Source organism: Hyperoodon ampullatus, assembly GCF_949752795.1.
Source record: "Hyperoodon ampullatus genome assembly, chromosome: 6".
Lineage (NCBI taxonomy): Eukaryota > Metazoa > Chordata > Mammalia > Artiodactyla > Ziphiidae > Hyperoodon > Hyperoodon ampullatus.
In genome coordinates, this window is record NC_136919.1 from 2961133 (window position 1) to 2971055 (window position 9923).

Here is a 9923-nt window from a genome sequence, read left to right on the forward strand (position 1 = left end):
GGGAGGGGTGTGCCATCTTCAGAGCCAGGTCCAGGATGGGATCGGCACCCCAGGCCCAGGCTAGGACTCTTGGCCTGAGCCCTTCTCCTGAGCTCCTGGGATATGTCAACATCGATGTCCCTGTTGATATGTTCTCATTTCATATAAAAAAGGCTCCATGATTAGCTGGCTATTGTCTTCCATTTTATAGAAGAAGAGCATGAAGTTCAGAGAGGGCCACGTGAGAACTGGTGGCTGAGCCAGGTGAGGCTTCCTCCTCCTGGTACACACCCTAGCACCCAGTTTTCCCAGTCGGCTGCCTGGCCCTTCTCTCTGGACTCTGGTCTTACCATCCACACACCAGTGAGAAGCAGGGAGGCGGGGCAGTTCACTGCGAAGGCAAGAGGCTGAGGTGGGTGGTTGTCCTAAGGGGGTCTGACCATCAACCCCTATTGCGAATCTGTTGACTTTGGTGCTGGAGCCACTGCATGACCTGGAGCCCGTCACTGCTCCCCTCTGGCTCAGTATCACCATCTGTGAAATGGGGAAGCAGGAATCTGTCTGCAGGGCTGGGGTGGAGTTGGCGGAGAGGGTGTCTGGCAGTGTGTGGCAGACCTGGCACCAAGAGGTCCCAGGAAACCCCAGTGTCTTCCTCTGCTGGCTCGGAACCCTCTGGACCACCTGGCACACTCTAAACCCCCGAGCTGCCTCCCACTCCTCCTTTCCCCCCTCCCCCGTCACCTGTGACTCCTTCCAAGTGGCCTTGGGGTGTGGAGGCAGCATCTTGTTGGAGGCTTCTGGAAGGATCCCACCAGCTCTTGCCTGGAGCTGCCCCGAAATCCTGGTCTTTGTCCACACAGCAGCCCCTATCCCCTTAGGCCTGTCTCACACGAACTGGTTTGCCCAAACTGCCTTTCAGCTCCCAGAGATTTGGAAAGAGGCTCGCACACGATGGAGGTACGCCGCCTGCCTTCAGTGCATCTCATTGAAACAGAGCCTAGCCTTTCTCTGGCCTGCTCTGGTCTGGGTGTATGGGGCCGCTGTCCTTCAGGGCTGGCAGCTGCCTGTTGATGGGAGCAGACATTTCACAGAAGGCGTCCTCTCCTCCACTGCGTTTCCGCCTCCCCCCATCCCTCCTCTTCTCCCTACTAAGCAGGACAGACTAGAGGCTGAGGATGGACACGTAGCTTTCCCGCACTCCCCCACACGATGGAGAGACAGGGCAGGACTCAGGGCAGCTCCATCTGTCTCGCCATGTGAGCTCAGGTGAGCCCTTGCCTCTCTGGGCTTCATCCCCACCTCCTAGCTTGAGTCATCTGTCACCAGGGACAGAGACTGCTGCCCCCAAAGGAGCCACAGAGACGGTGAGAAAGTGCCCTCCGGGCTGGGGGACTTTGGGACAGGCTGGAGTGCCTAGGCCCCTGCCCTGCCTGATGGGGGCCAAAGGCCCCAACCCCCTGCGGGATCCTGCCGGTTGCCAGGATCACACGGACCCTCCCTTGGGTGAAGGAACCGGAAGCAGCCGAGGTGCCCCTTGGTGCCCCAGGAACTGCTGGGAGCCGTCCACCCAGACGCCAGCCTTGGGGGCTCCAGCCTTGCAGACACCAGCCTTTACAAATATTATTCACCAAGTGATTCCAGAGACCGTTTACAAGACTGAGCTGAGACAGGCGCATGGACTAAACCAAAGTACCTTAAAAAGCATCCTTCGGGAGGGGATAAAAAGCCCCAAACAAAAAACAAAACCCTCTCAGATCCCAGGTTGTAAATAGATGGATATTACTATAAAAATATTTTTGGCTGCAGGAGCACATGGCAGGAAGGCTGGGGGTGGTTTTTTCCATGGTTAGCTCGGACCTGGCGACTCCAAATGGGGCAGCCACCGTCCCGGGCGGTGTGCTGTGGGATCGTTTGCACCAAGGCGCCCCAGCTCAAGGGGGGAGTGAGAAATAGAAATAACAAGCAGCACACACATTTTCCGTCAAGGAGCCTGGGTGTTTGCCCCCCTCCACAGCCGTCTCCCCTCCCCATTCTGAGCCAGCCGACTCCTGGAGCACCCCTGCCCCCTGCCCCCTGCCACTCCCAAACCCCTGCAGATGGGAAGGGGAGGCTGAGAGCAGCTCAGCATCTGTAGACGCTGAGGATGGATTGGAGCCAGGTCTGCGTGGCTCTGGACCCCATGCTTCCTTCACTGTCCATGCGGTCTCCTGGGGCCCTGGGCGAGGCTGGGGCTGGGTGACACCTTCGTAGGTCTCTCTTAGGAACAGAGGCCCCTCTTGCATCCTCGGCAAACTGGGTGCTTGTGCCTTGCCCGGTGTGAGGAACCCATGTGGAAATTTGTGTGTGTCTCCCTGGCTCCAAGTGCCAACAGTTCCAAAGGGAGTCTCGGGTTTTCCAGGGCAAGGGGGAAGGGGCTGGGGGAGGGTGTGTGTGTCTTATTTCCCCCCTGGGCCGGGGCTGCCAAAGGGCCTAATTCATCGTCTTATAATAATAGTGATGATAGTGGTGGCAGCAACTATCACGAACCTCCTCGGGCCCAGACTCTCCCTGCATTACCTTGTTTAGTCATCTCCATGACTCAGCGGAAGGGGGTGGCCATGCCCACTTTACAGATAAGGAGACTGAGGCCCAGGGAAGGGAGTGACCTGGCCAGGCCACACGGATGGTAAGAGGCAGAGCTGGGATTGGCCCTTGCCTGTTCATCTGGGACCACACCTCCACAGGAGTACCCTGAGCACAGGGTCTGGCCCCTTGGTAAAGGCTCAAGAGATGTTTGTTGAATGAATGACTGATCCACAGCAATGGAAGCACCCCCGCACCCGTCCTCATCCAAGCAGAGCACGGATGGGCTGTCCACACAGGATGTGACAGGAAGGCAGTGCTGCACCGCAGGTCACTGGGGGGCCTGGGGGGCCCGTGCAGGCTCACACCCTCAGTGGCCCGGAGCTTCCAAGGACAGGCCTTGGGTTCAAACGCTGGCTTCGTCCTCACTGCGGTGTGACCTGTTCCGTCGTGTCATCTCTCCCAGCCTCGCCGTCCTCATCGGTCGGGTGGGCTAGCAGTGCCCACTGCCCACGGGTTGTTGGAGCTCTCCTCCTCCTGCCCAGTGGGGCCCCCGAGTGGCGAGGGCATCTGGCCTCTTCTTCTCCGGCAGGAGTGGCGAGGTCTGATGCGGGTCAGGAGGACAGGCTGGGAGAATGGGGTTCAGATGGGCCACTGATGCTGTACGTGGCTAGGGCCACTCCAGAAGTTACGGAGACAGGCCTGAGAACTGGGGCTGGCACACGGCACTCACCCCAGACGTGTCAGCACCCGTGTTTGCTCCTTCTCATCCTTTCCCTGGGTGCTGGCCCGCCCCCAGCCCTGGCAGGAGGAAATCGGTTGTAGAAGCGGGTGGATGTGCTGGGGGGAACGGGGGAGTGCGTTTGTTGTGATGACAGTAGATGAGGACCACACTCACACAGGCTGATGCTGGAGGGAGGGCAGATGGGTGGCGGCCCAGGAGCCAGCAAAGACAGGGCTTTCTCCGTGAGGGGATGGGGCATGGATCAAGCGGAAGCCAGGGGACAGGACAAGCCTGGGCCGTGGCCTGTGCTGGGGAGGGAGGGCTCCCCAACCAGCTCTTGTCCCACAGCGCCCCGCCTCAGGATGCTCCAAGTGACCCGAGGGCCTCCCTCCTGGAAGGGTCTCAATGGCCTTGGTGGGATCCAGCTCCTGGCTGTCCAGTAGGAGGTGGTCCCGTTGCTCCCCCATTCCACAGAGGGGAAACTAAAGCCCAGAAGGGTGGTGAGGCTGGCTTGAGGTCACACAGGTGACAGTGGTGCACCAGGCAGTAGGACCCCTCTCTTGTGAAGGGCTGTGGTTGTCCCTGGGCAGCGGTGACGGCCATCCACAGTCATCACCTATCAGTGCCCCCTTGCCCGGGGGCCACCACATACAGCCTGTGTGACCTTGGTAAGCCCCTCTGCCCCCACCCCCACCCCAACGAGCCTGGGTCACCACTGGGAATATGGGTCTAGCAGGGGGCTGTGAGGAGGACGGCGCAGCGCTGGGCAGCCGGACACAGGGACGGCACAACAGCGCCTGGCCTGCGCCTGCTCAGGAGGCTCGGCTCCGCGCAGGTAACTCATACCGAAGCCCCAACTCCAGCAGCCCGAGCGGTTGGGGACAGGCGTCCTTCCTTTCGCTTTTAAACAAACAAGTCATGAATTTAAAAGCCAGGGCAGAGAACTGTCCAAGGCGTAAAAATAGCCACCGGCCACTAAGTCAGCACCCAACTCGCGGCAGCTGGTCCCCAGCCTGGTGCCTTTAAAGAGGACACCCAGAAGCCAGGGCCACAGTGCAGTAGAAGCGGGAGCCCCTCCTTCCCGGGGTGCCAGCAGAGGGTCCGTGGGGGCGGGGCCGGGGTGCCCTTAGATCTCTGCTTGCCCTGAGTGTGAAAGTCGGGGGCGGACTGGGGGCTCCAGAAAATAAAACACTCCCCAGATGACGGAGCCGAGCCTGTGCTCCCGCGTCGGGGCTCACGGCCACTCAGGGCCTCAGTTTCCCCACGTGCCGGCCAGGGTCGGCGCGCAGCGCGGCCGGCCGCTTTGTGTGGCCGCCCAGACAATGGCCCGGCCGTGCCGGTCGCTCCAGCCAGGCTCTCCGCCTCCTCCGCCGGGTGGTTTTTTTTGGGGCAGGCCGGGGAGGGAATACTGCTCCCGCCCCGCCCCTGCGCCCCCGCCACCCCCGCGCGGCTCCGGGGAACCCCTGGTGGAGGGAAACTTGCAAGTTTGCACCGCTCGCTTGCTCGCTCGCAACTCGGCGGCTGGGCGGGCGGCGCGCGGGGGGCGGGGGGCGCGCTCCGGGCTGCCGAGGTGGGGGCGCGGAGGGGGCGGTGCGCTCCGGCCGGGCGGGGGGACCGGCGGGGGGTGCGCTCCGGGCGGGCGGGGCTGGGCGGGCGCTCCGGCCGGGCGGGCGGCGGCGCTGCGCCGAGTCCGCGCCCGTCGCGGGCCCCCCGCCGCCCCCCCGCCGGCGCCGCAGCGGTCGGAGCGGGGCGCGGGCGCGCGCGGCGGGGGCGCGGGCGCGGGCGCGCGGCGGCGGCGCGCAGCACAAGTAGTTTACATTGTTGGGCGACTTTTGCAACAACTCGCCGCGCCGCGGCCTCCGCGCGCCGCCGCCGCCGCCGCCGCCGCCGGCTCCCGCCGCCCGGGCCCGGCCGGCCGCGCCGGGGGCCGCCGCGCTCGCCCGCCTCCCGCCGCGAGGTCGCCGCAGACATGGACACCAAACATTTCCTGCCGCTCGGTGAGTGATCGCGGGCGGCGGCGGGGGCGGCGGCGGCGGGGCGCGTTCCCGGCGCGCGCTGGGGCCCCGGCCAGCCCCGCGCCCCCCGCCGGCCCGCGCGGAGTTGGGGCGCCGGGCGGGAGCGGGTGGGCCGGGCAACTTTTACCCAGGCCGGCCGGGCTGGGAGGGGGCGAGGGCGGCTGGCGGCCCCCGGCCCGCGCCGGGCCGCCGACTTGGTGGCGGAGCGGGAGTGGGCAGCGGGCGGGCGGCGGGGCCGGAGGGGCGGCCGGTCGGCTGGAAGGGGGGGGGGGGGCTCCTGGCCCATCCTGGCAGCGGCCCGCGACCCCCGCCCGGGCGCCCATCTCCAGCGGGGCGGCGCAACTTGTGCGCTCCTAGCCTTCGGCCGCCCTGGCATCGGGACGGCCTCTGCGCCGCCGCCGCCTGGGCTGCCGAGTCCAGCAGGCCGCCGGCCCTGGAACACTCCGGACTCCTCCTCCCCCAGAGCAGCCCGGGCGCGGGTGGGCAGGGTCGCCAAGGGGCCGTAAGATCGGGAACATCAAACCTGGGGAGGCCCCATTCCAGAAATGGGGCCCCTCACTCTGGCGCACCAGAGTGTTCTCCGGGCGTTCTCTGGAGCTGGCCCTGCACTTGGGGTGGACACCCTAGAGGCACGGAGGGCCGGTTTTCCTGTCCTCCCACTGCCATCCCACCCTGTGGCTTCCCTGCCCGGGACTGCTCTCCAGTTCAAGGCCTGGACCCACGGAGGAAGAGGAGGAGGGGGCATGGCCAGGTGCCCCGAGCCATCGTCCTCCCTAGGGTTTGGGAGCCAGTGAGAGGCTGGGAAGGGGGGAGTGGGTGGGGAGACTTTATAAATGAGCCCGGGAAGGATATTAATTTGGTGGTGGGGCCGGCAGCTCGGCTGTCAGGCTGGGTGAAGGATTTGTGCTGAATGGAAATTAAAGCAGCTGATTATGAATGAAACCCGCGGTCTATTGCCCCTCCTGCCTGCCCACCCTCCTGCAGCCCGGGGTGCAGTTTGGCCACCGGGTTGGCGGCCAGAACTCAGCACAGCTGCAGGGACGTTTGGTGAGATGGGGAGGTGGAGCGGAGCCGCGTGGAGCTGGCCCCCCTCCCTGGGATGCCTGGGCGAGGGTCTGAGCACTCGGCGCCGGCTCACAGAGGGGCATATGGCAGGGTGACTGGGGCAGGGTTCCGAGTTTGTCAAATCTAAGAAGACTCCTTCCCTGACTCTGTACAGCGAAGACCTCTGCAGGCACCAGGCTGAGCACCCTCGTTCCTCCCCAGAGCCCCCAGGGTGGGCGCTCATGCCCATTTTGCAGATGAGAAACCTGGTTGAGAGCGACTGAAGCCACAGGCTACAAAGTGATGGATTTTGGATTTGAGTCCCCAGCCCGTGGTGACCGTGTGTGTGTAGCAGGATTGAAAGCTGAGTTGTTTGACTTGTCACTCCCGGCCCTGGCGTGGGCCTGGCGGGGCCCCGTGTAGGCCGACAGCCTCTCCTGTCCCCCGTTAAAGCTTTGCACACGTGTGTGCACATACACACACACACACACAGAGCATCTCTCTGGAACAAGAATGCTCAGCTCTGCCTTTGCTCCCCTCCTGGCCCCCGCGATGAGGCAGGGCCATGGCTGGGTACTTGGAGCGGGACAGGTCCCGGTCCCTGACATCCTGGGAGGGTCCTGGGGGTCAGCACACATAGGGCCCAGGCTGTAGGGTCACTGTGCTGGAGTTCCCGTGAAGAGGAAAGGTCGTGCCCCAGGAACCTGGGTAGGTGTCGTGTTCCTCCCCCCACCTTTCCCCCTTCCCCCCGACCCCGTCCCCCGCGCCCCGCTGCCCCCCTACTGCAAGTAGGCTGGCTGGGGGAGCTTCTCTCCTTGACTCAGCCTGTGGCCTCCCAGGCAGCCCATGCCCCAGGCCTGAGTGGAGAGCCCCGGGCTCTGATTACACTTTATTTTTTTCTAAGCTAGTGAGCAGCTCTGAAGTCCAGTGGAGTTGAAGGTCCATTTAAGCGGCTACTTGCCTAAGCCCTTTTGTCAACACGGCCTAATCCCTCGTTGGGGGTCAGTATCAGGAGGCCCAGCTTGTCCAGGCGTGGCTGGCGACCCAGGGCAGACCTGGTGCTGCTGGGCAGGTGGCGTTGCCCCTTACAGCTGTCCGGCCACTTTCAGGGCCTCGGGCGGAGGGCCTGCTCCTTCCAGCACCGTCGCCTGGGGCTCGGTGGGCTTGGGTACTTGCTCTCACCCGCCCGGGAGTCTCCCGGCTGCTGAGCCTCCCAGTGGGGGCGGGGCGGGGATGAGCCCAAGGTACAGATCTGGAAGCCAAGAAACTTGCCCAAGGCAGCCCCTGCTTCCTGCCCCTGCTGCTACTGCCCAGGGCGGACCAGTGCCTGTGCCCATCGGGGGGAGACCTGCACTGGCATCAGGCTGGACAATGGGACTGGAAGGCTGAGTCCGCAGTGTCCCAAGGTCTCAGACCCCAGACCCCTGGCTGCTAGTAGCCCATTTGCCCGGGGAAGGGTGGGGGGCAGTAGCAGAGCAGGAGGTCCACTGGTCACCCTCTGGGCAGCTCTTGGGGACCTGGGAGAGCTTGGAGCCCTGGTAAGGGGCATCTGGTAACATCAGAGCCCTCGGGACCCAAAATAGAGCACATTCCGGGGCCTCCCGAAATAACAGGGTCATGTGTCTCTCTGGAGGCTGGGCTTGGAGGCTGGGCTTGGAGTCCGGCCTGCGAGGCAGTCCTGTCTTGGCCTGGGCACTGCTGACTGTTGGGGCGTTTGTTTTGGTAAACTCTGGAGGGGGCTCTGTTTGTTGACGGGGGAAGTGTCAGGGTGAGAAAAACAGCCCTCAGATGGGTGTGGCCGTGGCCGTGGCCGTGGCCTTGCTGGCCTGCATTCTTGCCTGGGGTCGGTTGCTTGTCTGCTGTGCCTGGGCCCGGAGTGTAGCCCGGACCCACTCTGCCCGAACATGGGTGGGGCGAGCTGGGGACCCCCAGGAGGAGCCACGGAGGGCGGGCGGGCGGGCGCCGCTGAGCTGGGGTTTGGCAGCGTTGAGCGGGCAGCCCTGCTCGCCCCGGGGCAGCTGCTGGGGGCCTGATCCCAGCTCCACCAGCTCTTCCAGCTGTGCCTGTCCTTCTGGGCCTGCGGGGAGCTGGGCCTCCTCCAGGAGGCCCTCTGCCTGCCTTTCCCCGGCCCCTGCCCCACCCTCTCTGTGCCGCTGTGGGCGGGTTTCGGTTGGTGGTCCTTGTCTCCCGTTCTGGGGGCTGGTGGTGGGATTACTGTGTGGTACAGAATGGGGCTGGGTGTGGGTACCACGGGCTCTGGCATCAGGAGAGGGGCCCCTCAGAGAGTCAGGGGGGACAAACTTTGGCTGCACAGGAGGTGGTGTGGGGTCGGGGGGAAGGCCCCAAATGCCTGCCCAGAGCCAGTGGAAGCTGCCTCCGGACTTTCATTTTCTTGGCTTGCCCGGGCTCTCTCCACGGTTGGTGTATTTCCACGGTAGGCGGTGGTCTCGAGTAAGGCCCGTCCTCTAGGAGAAGAAGGCTCCTGGGCCCGACTCAGCTGCTGTCCGTAGGACAGAGCAGAGGCCACTGAACTGGCTCAGGACAAGACCTGATCCTCCTTCCCTTTTCACCCTCTCCTAGTTTGTCAGAATTTGTCTAGCTGGCTCTGGTGGCCAGGGCCTTGAGGTGTCCCATCGACTGGTCTGTTCCTATGGGAACTGACTACAGGCAGGGTGAGGGATGGGCGGGGGTGCGGGCCCTTGAGAACCTGGGTGGCTGGTGAGGTTGGTGTCCACCTGGGGATCGCCTTCAATACCTTTGCCCTGATGTGCACTGTGCAGGTCTGTTTCCTGGATGCTATGGAAGGTGTGGGGAGAGGGCCGGTCCCCTCCCCTCCCCTGCCTGCACTGCTTACGTTTTCCAAGGGGCAGTTCCGTCTTCACTCTCCCTTCTCCTCCTCAGGCTCCTCTGTCATTTGCTCCCCCTACCTGCTCTCTCTCGAATGACCCGGGCCATTCCCCGGGAGAGGGGGAGCAGACCCTGGGAGCTGCGCCGTCCTGGGGGACTGTGTCCTCTTGTGGGCTGGTGGTCAGGCCCCTGGGGATCGGGTCCTCTGTCCCTGCTGCCTGTGTGTGTGGCCTGCCGGCCTCTCGGAGCCTTAACTGTCCATCTGTAAAATGGACACGTGTGTTGGCCCTTCTACGGCGCTGGCGGAAAGGCAGCCCATCTTATTTCAGGGGCGTGTCTACCTGACGGCTCTTCTTCAAAGGCAAGGCCCTGTGGCCAGAGCCTCCCCGTGTCCCCTGCCTGGATCAGCGTGGGGCCCAGTTCTCGAGTGTTAGGCTGAAACAGGACCACAAAGCAGAGGCATGGCTGCTGCTGTCAAGGCTGCGGGACCCACGCTGGAGAGGAGGGCTGCCCCCGGCCTCGTCTCCCATGCTGAGCGAGCACCGACATGGCCCCTGCTCTGTGCACCCTCCCCGAGGCCCGCAGGAGGTGGTGGGGTGAGGGCCTCGCTTGCAGCCCACTGAGCCTGGCGCGGGATGTTCCGAGCAGTCGTGCCCCAGTGCTTCACAGACGGAGAAATTGCACCCTAGAGTTACAAAGCAATCGTCTAGCTCAGCAGCCGAATGAGCGTGATGGAGCAGAAAGCAGCTAAA